The sequence below is a fragment of the Solanum lycopersicum genome, chromosome 3 (genome assembly GCF_036512215.1).
Source record: "Solanum lycopersicum chromosome 3, SLM_r2.1".
Lineage (NCBI taxonomy): Eukaryota > Viridiplantae > Streptophyta > Magnoliopsida > Solanales > Solanaceae > Solanum > Solanum lycopersicum.
In genome coordinates this window covers 23,027,470-23,037,607 of record NC_090802.1, presented here as the reverse complement: position 1 = coordinate 23,037,607, position 10,138 = coordinate 23,027,470, and positions in this window count along the sequence as shown.

The window sequence follows — 10,138 nt, the reverse complement described above, 5'->3', positions numbered from 1 at the left end:
TAAGATAAGCCAGAACCTGATTGATCATCTCTGGGGTAGGTTGGGGTGGCATTTCCTCATTTTGCACTTGTTCAGTTTCCCCATCCTCCCCTTCTCTTATTACTTCCTCAGTCGGTGGAGGAGTCACTGCCCTAGTATCAGATGGGCTAGGTGCTCGTCCTCTTCCCCTAGAGGACGTCCTCCCACGACCTCTACCACGGCCCCTTGCCGCTGTTCTTCCTCAAGCCACAGCCCCAGTTGCTGGTTCAATTGTTTCTTGTCTGTCCGGTGGTTGTGTCGGCGTAGTCGTTGCTCTAGTTCTAACCATCTGCGAAAGAGAGTGAAGATGGTCAGATACCAATTCGTATCGCCTAGATACCAATTGGACTCAAGTAGTAGCACGAAAGAAAGAATGAAAGAGTGAAATTTTTCCTAAAGTCTTATAGCCTCTCAAAGAAAAGTAAAGGCGTCCCCCTACCGTTCCTTAAGACTCTACTAGACCTGTTCTTGTGTGATGAGACCAACGAACCTAATGCTCTGATACCAAGTTTGTCACGACCCAAACCGGGTTGCGACTGGCACCCACACTTACCCTCCTATGTGAGCGAAGCAACCAATCTAAACCTTAACATTTCTATGTAATAACAACAGAAAGTAATGCGGAAGAGTTAACTCATTAATAAAAACCAATTCAATAACTATCAATATTCAACATCTATTATTCCCAAAACCTGAAAGTCATCATCACAAGAACATCTACGATCAAATGACTAAACTAAGAGTATTCTAAAAGCTAAAAATACATAAGAAGCTAGTCCATGCCGGAAGTACAAGGCATCAAGACTTGAAGAAGGAGATCCAGTCCAAGCTAGAAGCATTAGCTCACCCTGAATTTCTGATGTAGTAAGACTGGCTTGAATTACTGTTGAGTTGAAGACAATGGCACGTTTGCTGCACTCCACAAATAAACAAGAAGAAAACATAAAAGTAGGGGTCAGTACAAAACACGGGTACTGAGTAGATATCATCGGCCAACTCAAAATAGGGGACAGTATATATCAATATTATCGTAAATCAACTATAAAACTCAACATGTAGCCACAACAAGTATTATAATCATCAATAAGTACCATCAAGTTCATCCATGAGGTCTCAAGCCTCAACACCATACTCATTTGGGAATTATGTTCGTTAGATTGAGTATATTAACATCTTTCAAGATTCATTATGTTTAATTCTCTTGTGTCGTTACGTGACACTCCGATCCCTCATATTCATTATTCCTCTTGTGTCGGTATGTGATACTCCGATCCCCTATATCTACGTGTCGGTTCGTGACACCCGATCCCCTAATTCTACGTGTCGGTTCGTGACACCCGATCCCCTAATTCTACGTGTCGGTTCGTGACACCCGATCCCCAAATTCTACGTGTCAGTTCGTGACACCCGATCCCAAAATTCTACGTGTCAGTTCGTGACACCCGATACCCTAATTCTACGTGTCGGTTCGTGACACCCGATCCCCTACATCATTCTGTAAATCATTAGGCCCTCTCTATACCAAGGCATCATCAATCCCATTACTTTAATTCATCAAGTCTTCTTCTATACCAAGGCATCATCATTAATAATGTATATTAAAGTTTCCTTTCAAGATTTGGGATTCAATATTTTCATCATGCTTATCTTATCACAATCACATAATCATATTCACGCAAACATACAATTAAGCATATAGTAGGGTTTACAATACTACCAATACATATCATTCTCTATTAAGAGTTTACTATGAAAGCATGAAAACCATAACCTACCTCCACCGAAGATTAGTGATCAAGCAAGCAAATTTTTCTCCAAGCTTTGTTTCTCCCTTCTCGTTCGATTCTCCCTCTCTCTCTTGTTCTTTCTATTTTCTTTATTCCAACCCTCTTTCTTTTACCCTAATTAGTATATGATTAAGAATAAAAGATGGCAATAATACCCCACTAATTAACTTAGGGTTACCTCTTTTAACCCCTCAAGAATTTGAGTTATTAATATAAACCCACGAACTTCATAATTAAGGCAAGAATAGTCAAAAACGTCCCTTAAAACTTAACCAGAAATCCGACTCTGCCTGGGATTTGCGCAACCTGTGACGGGCCGTCGTGCCTGCGACGGTCCGTCCTGCAGGTCGTCGTAGAGTTCAGAGACCCAAATTTCCACCAAGGGTCTGTGACGGTCCGTCACACCTGCGACGGTCCATCCTACCATTCCGTCACAAAGTTCAGAGAGTCGATTTTTAGTACCCAATTTCAGATTTTCTAAGTGTTTTGAAATGAGACCCTGCGACGGTCCGTCGTGGGGTCCGTCGCTTCTGCCAGTTTTTCCAAAAATAAAGTCTGCTGCTCAAAACGACTAAACGGGTCGTTACAGATGTGTCTAATTAAAACCACAAATCACAAATATTTGAAAAAAATCTATTGATATTTCATGAGGCAATACATATCGATGTAATGAAATGGAAGAACCCACGACAGTGACAGAACATTTTGAATAATAGACTCGTTTACCAAGCAGAGTCTCACGAAATCTTCCCTCTTGGCCTTCAATTACATCAGATGGATGGATGTCTACCGGCCAAAGTAAAACCAATTATGATCATATCTATCTAGGTAGATCCACAAACTAGTCTTCCTATGGGGGCAACATAGTTCAAGAACAAACAGATAGTATAATCCCTCTTCGTACCACTTGGTAGTTGGGGCCTCCTCTCATGTGAATCTATTGGATGATTATTCCTCTTTGGGAAGTCAACATCTCATATAAAACTATTGGGAAAATTTTCCTCTTTATGAAATCATCACCTCCCATTGTCTTTTTCACTTGGGGCTAAGCCAAGTCCCCTTATTGAAATGTCATTAAGCCTTTAATTATCAATCATATCTTAATTTAGGTCATAGGGTCTACCCCTTGTATATTTATCATCATCAAAAGCTTAATAATAATTGCATGAGTGTAGTCCTTTCATCAAAATTCATACAAGTGAGGTTAACACATTAGCATTTCATAGCATATCAAGGCACATTGATAGTCATCATCATCCTTATATCACACACACCTTAATCCACCTCACAACATAGGCAAGAAATTTAAATTCAACATCATACCACACTATCAATCCTAATATAAGGCATACTCCAACATAACATCATGACTTAACCATAATTAATCACAATTGGAAGTAAAGATAGAGATTTTAAGGATTAGGAAATCTTTGTGGTTCATCATTTAGTCATTACCACAAAACCTCAATTAAATCAATTTTAGATTTTCAACATCATAATTCAATAATCAACATGATAACAATACTAGAAAAGTCACTAAACCATAATTCAATACCAAAAAATGGTTAAAGCAAGACTACTTAAGCCAATTTCCATAACCTTGATCATTTATCAAGATTTGCATGAAAGACAACAATCCATTCCAATTTGATAATGATTGGTGTAATAACGTCATCTAATAGTGATTTAACCCAAAATCAAGATTATTGAATCAATCACAACCTAGTTAAGGGTCAACGATCATGCTCTTCAATTTATGTCAAATCATAACAAATTTGTATCATCAAGTTGAAATACATGTTAATCTATCCACTATGTCCAAAATAAACCATAAACAACTCAGCTCATAACATCAAATTCGAAACTGAGTGAAACCCACTTCAAAACACAACTTGTGAAATCCATTTTGGAGGAACCCTTTGAGGAAAGAGTCTCAAAGAATAATCAGATCCCACAACTCAAAGTTTGATGAAGATTCTATGGTTAAATCTTCTCTTTCCAGCCACCAAAAACTCCCCCTACCTTGTCTTCAATGGTGGCTTCCAAATAGAGAGAGAAAGAAGCGAGAAAGAAGAGAGAAGGAAGAGAGTTTATTTTGTTGAGTTGGGTTTAGATTAATGAGGGTTGGGGTCTTTATATGAGGGGTTAAATTAGTTAATTAATCTTCCTTTAATCCCTAAATCACCCCTAAAACACTTAATTAGTTTAATGAGTCAACATTAAAAACAAGTAGGAAAACTTAACCCTCACAAACGAAATCCCGCCGGTGGGCCGTGTGTGAGTCGACAACTTCCCCCGCTCCATCTTTACACTGGTCGATGTGGTAAGAGACTTGTGAAGGCGAGGGATCCGTCATTATGTCTAAGTGTTGTACGAGGGTGGGCTTAGATGCCCCGTCGATCAACACATGAGCTGTTGATTGTTCCTCGTGGTTGCACACTCCCAAGTCAGTGTTGCCTCCTACGTGCTAGGATCCTCCTCAAGGGCCCTTGGTTGGTCCTTTGGGATTCGTACACGGATGTTTCGACCGCGAATCATCTTTAACGCTTTTCATATTCCCTTTCACCTAATTTTATGGATTTCAAACTCCTAAAAGCTAGTCAAATAGGCTAAAGCATACTAGTACCCCTTAGAACTCGTTTTCGAATGTCATGAACGTTCTTGGACTCTTTTTTTCTTAAACTTACTAAATGATTGATATTCATTAGAATAGGTCGCAAAACAGTGCTTTTACCCCATGGCACCTATGTTAGGCTCTAAGACTCGTCTTGGATTTTCAAAGTCTTACAGTTTTATGTTGTAATTTTTGGTAAACTTACATGGACGGTCTTCACAATGCTAAGGTGTTTTTCATTGGAAAAGAGAAGGTATTAATTCCCAAGGGACCCAAAAGTTTTCCTCAACAAGTACCCAAAGGTTGTCGAGACACTGCCTTGGCAGTGTCAATAGACGAGCTCAAATGACGCCTCATGTGTCCATCAATGCCCTATCAATGGGGAAGCATCGATGGAAAATTATCATGGTGAAGGCTTAGGGTAGTTGACTAGCCTCATACCCAAACGTTGTCCATCATAACGACCTATTAATGGACGTACTGGGCGTCGATGGGTCTGCCGATGCAGGCCTGTAGAATTGCCATACACGTTTCCTAATCATGGGGTGAATTGGTAGTTCACCCAACGTACTAAATTGAACATAGGAAGTTTATTTAACTATTTTTTGGTATATTAGGTTGATTAAAAACGTTAATATCCCATACCCAATCCTCCATTCAAAATTAAAACCTCTCTCTCCAAAAATATCCTCTCTAGAAACCTAAATTGAAGGTGAAGTTCAAGGTCAGCTTGTAGATGGGATTTACATGGGTTCTTCACCATGTTTTAGTGGATTATTTATCTAATAAAGGTATGGTCATCCTTTATCTCTAGTTAATCATTCATCTAGTGAGTCCTCTTCAATGTTTTCAAAGAAGTTTCTTGATTAAATCTCTTCTTCTTCAATCTAACAATGGGTCCGTTCTTAAATTGATTCCAAAAGGATAATACTAATGTATTGATGATCTTTTATTGATTTGTACATTATTTCAAATCCAATTTCATGATGAACTCATGTTCTCTCACTAACTCAATTTTAGCCTATGTATGGCTTTATGATCTTGATCTCATGTATATCGAATTGTGATTAAATTATGTTAATATGCTTATACCTACCTCCTACTATGTGTATTTATGATTAGTTGTTGAGGAATTATCCATGAGGGTTAAGGTTGAAGGTATTTTAATAAGGCTCGTCTACTTGACATTAGGATGGTTGTTATGCAACTCGATCATGGTGAATTGGCTAAAATACTGCCTATCTATTTAATATGATGATTATTAGGTATAATTGATCCAATATGAATAGACAACAATTTAATTGGGAAAGATTGATTTAGGTTCTTATAAACTATAGACTTGATAGAGTAATTTATATGTTGTGATCGATATTCTAGGGTGGATGAAGCATGATTTATCTATGATGATCTCTCCCTTTAGCTACTACGTATATTTATATTATTGATAAAATATAATTGATAAAAAAATACTACGGAAATTGGTTGACGATCTATAACTCTCTACTTTTTAGTATATACGTGATGTATTGTATTACATTGTAGTATGATCTTGTAGAGACTTGTACATGATTTCTTTCATGATTAAATGTATATTTAGATACCTCCCTATAACGTATTGATGATGATAAATATTTATTGATCAATGATGATCAATGGTTGATGAATTGGAAATAATGATTCTTCCTCTATACTTTTCTATATTATTGTAGTTGATGAAGCCTTGTATGGCAGTGTGTGGTATGGTCCACTTATGGTGGTAGTTTTTAATTTATTGTCATTATATACGTATTAAATGTGTCCTTTCAGGCAAATTGATCAAAATTTAAGTGTTTGGTTATATGATTACACTTTGTGAAGTTTATGCCTACTTTCCTTTCTAGTTATGATCTAGGTTGTATGGCTATTATATAAGCATGTGTATATCTATGTTAGGTTAAAGTGTAGGTTCTTCCATTGAGAGGTTATAATGTTTAATAATCCCTTACATATATATATATATATATATGTATCCCTATGTTAATATGATAATAGCTAAGATTAGGAGTCCTGAATATTATGTGAAGATTATCTTGTCTCCTATGCTAAATTGTGTTGTGTGGTCTATGCTTGTTTGTGCTTTATGGTATTAAGAGGGTGTGTTTCTCAATGTAATGTTGATAGCCATTATGTGGTCATGTTGACCTATGTACACATAATCTCACACATTATGCATACTTACAATGTAGTAAAGGTTTGTAGTGTCTAATGAAGAGTGATCTCATATTTACTAAATGTATACTACTATGTATGTAAGATATATGTTTGTGAAGCATGTTATGTTTCCATTAACTAGGATGACTTGATAGGTATTAGTATTGTCAAGGGTATGTGACCTTGTCTATCCATTGCACATGTGTACCTTGATAAAATATTTCGTAGGAATGGTTTTGATGTACATTAAAATGAATGCATGAATATATTATGAATATGAATTATATGTTATGATTTTAAGTATATAAGATAATTAAGTATGAATGTGCATAGTGTCATGGTGTGTTTATATGAAAGGAATGCATATAGTTATACCTATCGACTTGTGCATTGATATATGACCATGTGTTACATTTATCCGTTATGTGAAAGGTTTGCTCACATGCAAATACACACACACACATGTGTGATGATCTAGTCAATAGAGGGTCCTTGGAAGGTGTGCTCATGTTTATCCTAAAGCCACATACTCTTCTATGCTTTTTCACAAAGTGTAGGTTATGGATGCTTAAATGATGTCTCTATGATTTAGGATCTTTATATGTGATTCCCAAACTCAAGGAAAGGGGTCCTTAAGTTCCAAGGATTCCCTACATATGGTTTACTATAAATTCATTTAATATTACACTTATGCATTATGTTGTAAGGGTCGTGTTACTCCTATGATGTTAAGTATAGGATGGCCAAAATAAAAGAGACTAGAGTTTTAACTATGTATTATGATATTTTTTATATAGCTGAAGTAATGTTTTAGCATATCATGTGCTAAGAAAGTTTTACACTTTTCGCTTAATATACCTATGTTAATGCGATAAATGATACCTATGGGTTAGTATAAGACCTCCGGGAGGGCAAGTACACCATGTTACTTCTAGGGGTTGCTCCCCGGATATGAAGAACGTTGTATCAGAGCATGAGGTTTATGAAAGTGGTTAAGGTTCCAAAAAGTCTCATATTTCCACTTCTAGTAGAGTCTCCATCATTGGTGTGTATCGACACATCTATAATCAAGAAGCTATAGGGAAATACGGTTTTCCTTCTTCATCATTCTTATGTTGTGCCATAGAACTTAACTTTATAAGGTCTCATCTTATGTTTTCTTGTCCAGTAGTCTTTTAGATGTGATTGCTTGGATGAGATTGTATCTTTATGCTTGATGGAGAAAAGGTGAGTTTTGATGCTTATCTTGGTTTCATGGTTTCATGAGTATGAGTAAAGGTGAATTTGACATGCATTGATTAAGTGATGTCAATTTTTGCTATGTATCTAGCAGATGAGAAATGGTAAATTATGTCAATAGGATGTCCTTTGTTTCTATATATGAAAACTATGTGGAATGGCATATTTTGTTGATAACTATGTGTCATGATATAGTTAAATCATGTTAAAAGTTGACACGGTTAGAAATAAGTCTCTTTTGGTATGGTGAATTGCTATATGATATTGCATGAGAGTAGCCTAATGTTATAATTGGAGATTAAAAATGCTTAGAGACTACCTATGAAACCATGTTGCCCTAAGTATATGATTATATGGTTCAAATGTTGTCTTTGGCTATATGTATGAACCTTCATGATTGCTTTACATTGATTGGAGTCTTTTGTACAGACTTGGCCTCAGATGTAAGGGTAGCATGATTGTACTTATAGACTGATGATGTTGATTTGATTGACCTAGAAGTTACCTTACTATAAATGTTGAAAGAAAAGAGAGAGGCCTTATGGCTTAGTATCCTAGTTGTTTTCCCCCAATGTTGTATGACCTTGTGTGGATGAATAATCTACGCTAACTTCATAATTTGGGTATAATTTGCCTAAGATGATAAGGTTTAGAATGCCTATGTTAACTTATTGTAATTTCCTATTAATGAAAAGATATGATCCTCTTGAAGTTGGTTTAAATTGCTCTTATTGGGTTTACCCTAAGTGGGGGATGGTGATGTGATTAATAAGATTCGAGATACTTCTATCTTTTTCTTCCATGTTTACTTGATCTTGAATATAATAATTTTTAGTTATATTGTTCATGATAAGAGCTTTGCATAAAGTATGAATTACATGACCTCGATATGTTTGGTATGAATTGATTGGCACTATCTGGAGAGTAATTTGAAGATTTTAAAGTACTTGAAAGGAATTTTGATTAGATTCATGGTTCTCTCATGTTGATTGTGCATCTTGATATATTAGTTGTGCATTTAACATCATGAGATAAGGTAAGAAGCATGTTTTAGGCTACTTATAATGTATGGTGTTTAAGACCTTAATGAAAAAATTGAGCCTCTTTAAAATTAAATATGTTGAGTCTCTTGAAAAATGTGTGACTTGTATGGTTTGGAAAGAACGAGTGTAGGTCCACTTTTGAAAAGTGAAGGCATGTCGAGCTATTGATCTTCTGTGTTCCTATAAATTGTATGATTTTCCCTTAATGATTCATGTTTATGAAAGGTAATGTTAATCTAGAAATTGAAAAGTTCTGAAACGACTTTCTATTGTGGTGATACATAATTTACCTTTTTTGCTTCACTAGGAAGGATGCTTGAACATTCAATGATAAAAATTTGAGAAGTTCTCATGTTACAGTAAAGTTGACCTTTGTGAAATCGCTTGGGTATGAACTCATGAGACATGTACGTGTGTTGAGGAGAAGGAAATTCCTCTATGGACACAACTAAACATGGTATGGTTTAGTATAAACCTCATAGCACTAGATCTAACTAATAAAGATCCTTGTTGATTCAATTGACTCAAGTCTATGTCCATTAAAGTATGAGTGGCTAACTAGTCTCTTAAGTGTTGTTGGAATCTGCCTATGTATGATCTTAAATGATTAAATCTTAACAAAATGAATATAATGACCATGTTATGATTAGGGTGAGGATTTTCCTTCTATGAAACATGAAAATAGCCTACGAGGTTGAAGCATTAAAGAGTGAGTGAATAAAAGTTTTGCTTGTTTGTGATGCATTGGGTGCTAAATGTTTTGAAGTTGTGTTCCTTGTAAGTTTGGTGCATTGACTTTTATGTGATGATTATGTGAATATAACGATATGTTCTAGGATTCATTAAAGACCTTGTTGTAATTAATGTGTTCTAAGTGTCATTCGAGGATAAATAGTCCAAAATAGGGGATATTGTGTGACCCCAAAATGAGTTAGAATGTCTATATCCTCACTTGTGACTATAATATTGTTTACATGTTAATTGTATAAAGTATGCATGGGTGATTTGAAGTCATTTGGAAGTCAAACGTCAAGGGACGACCAAGACATTCGACGACTAGTCACCTAAAGGGCCTTATGTGTTTTTATGTGATTATGTGTATTCCATGAGCTTATGAGGTCCTTATATGATTAATAATGATGTTTATAGGCTTTATAGTTAGTTTCATGAAGTTTGGAGGAAAAATTTCCAAGACCGTCCTTAAGTGTAACTTGCAAGTTTTGATGGATTTTATGTGGTTATTTTTT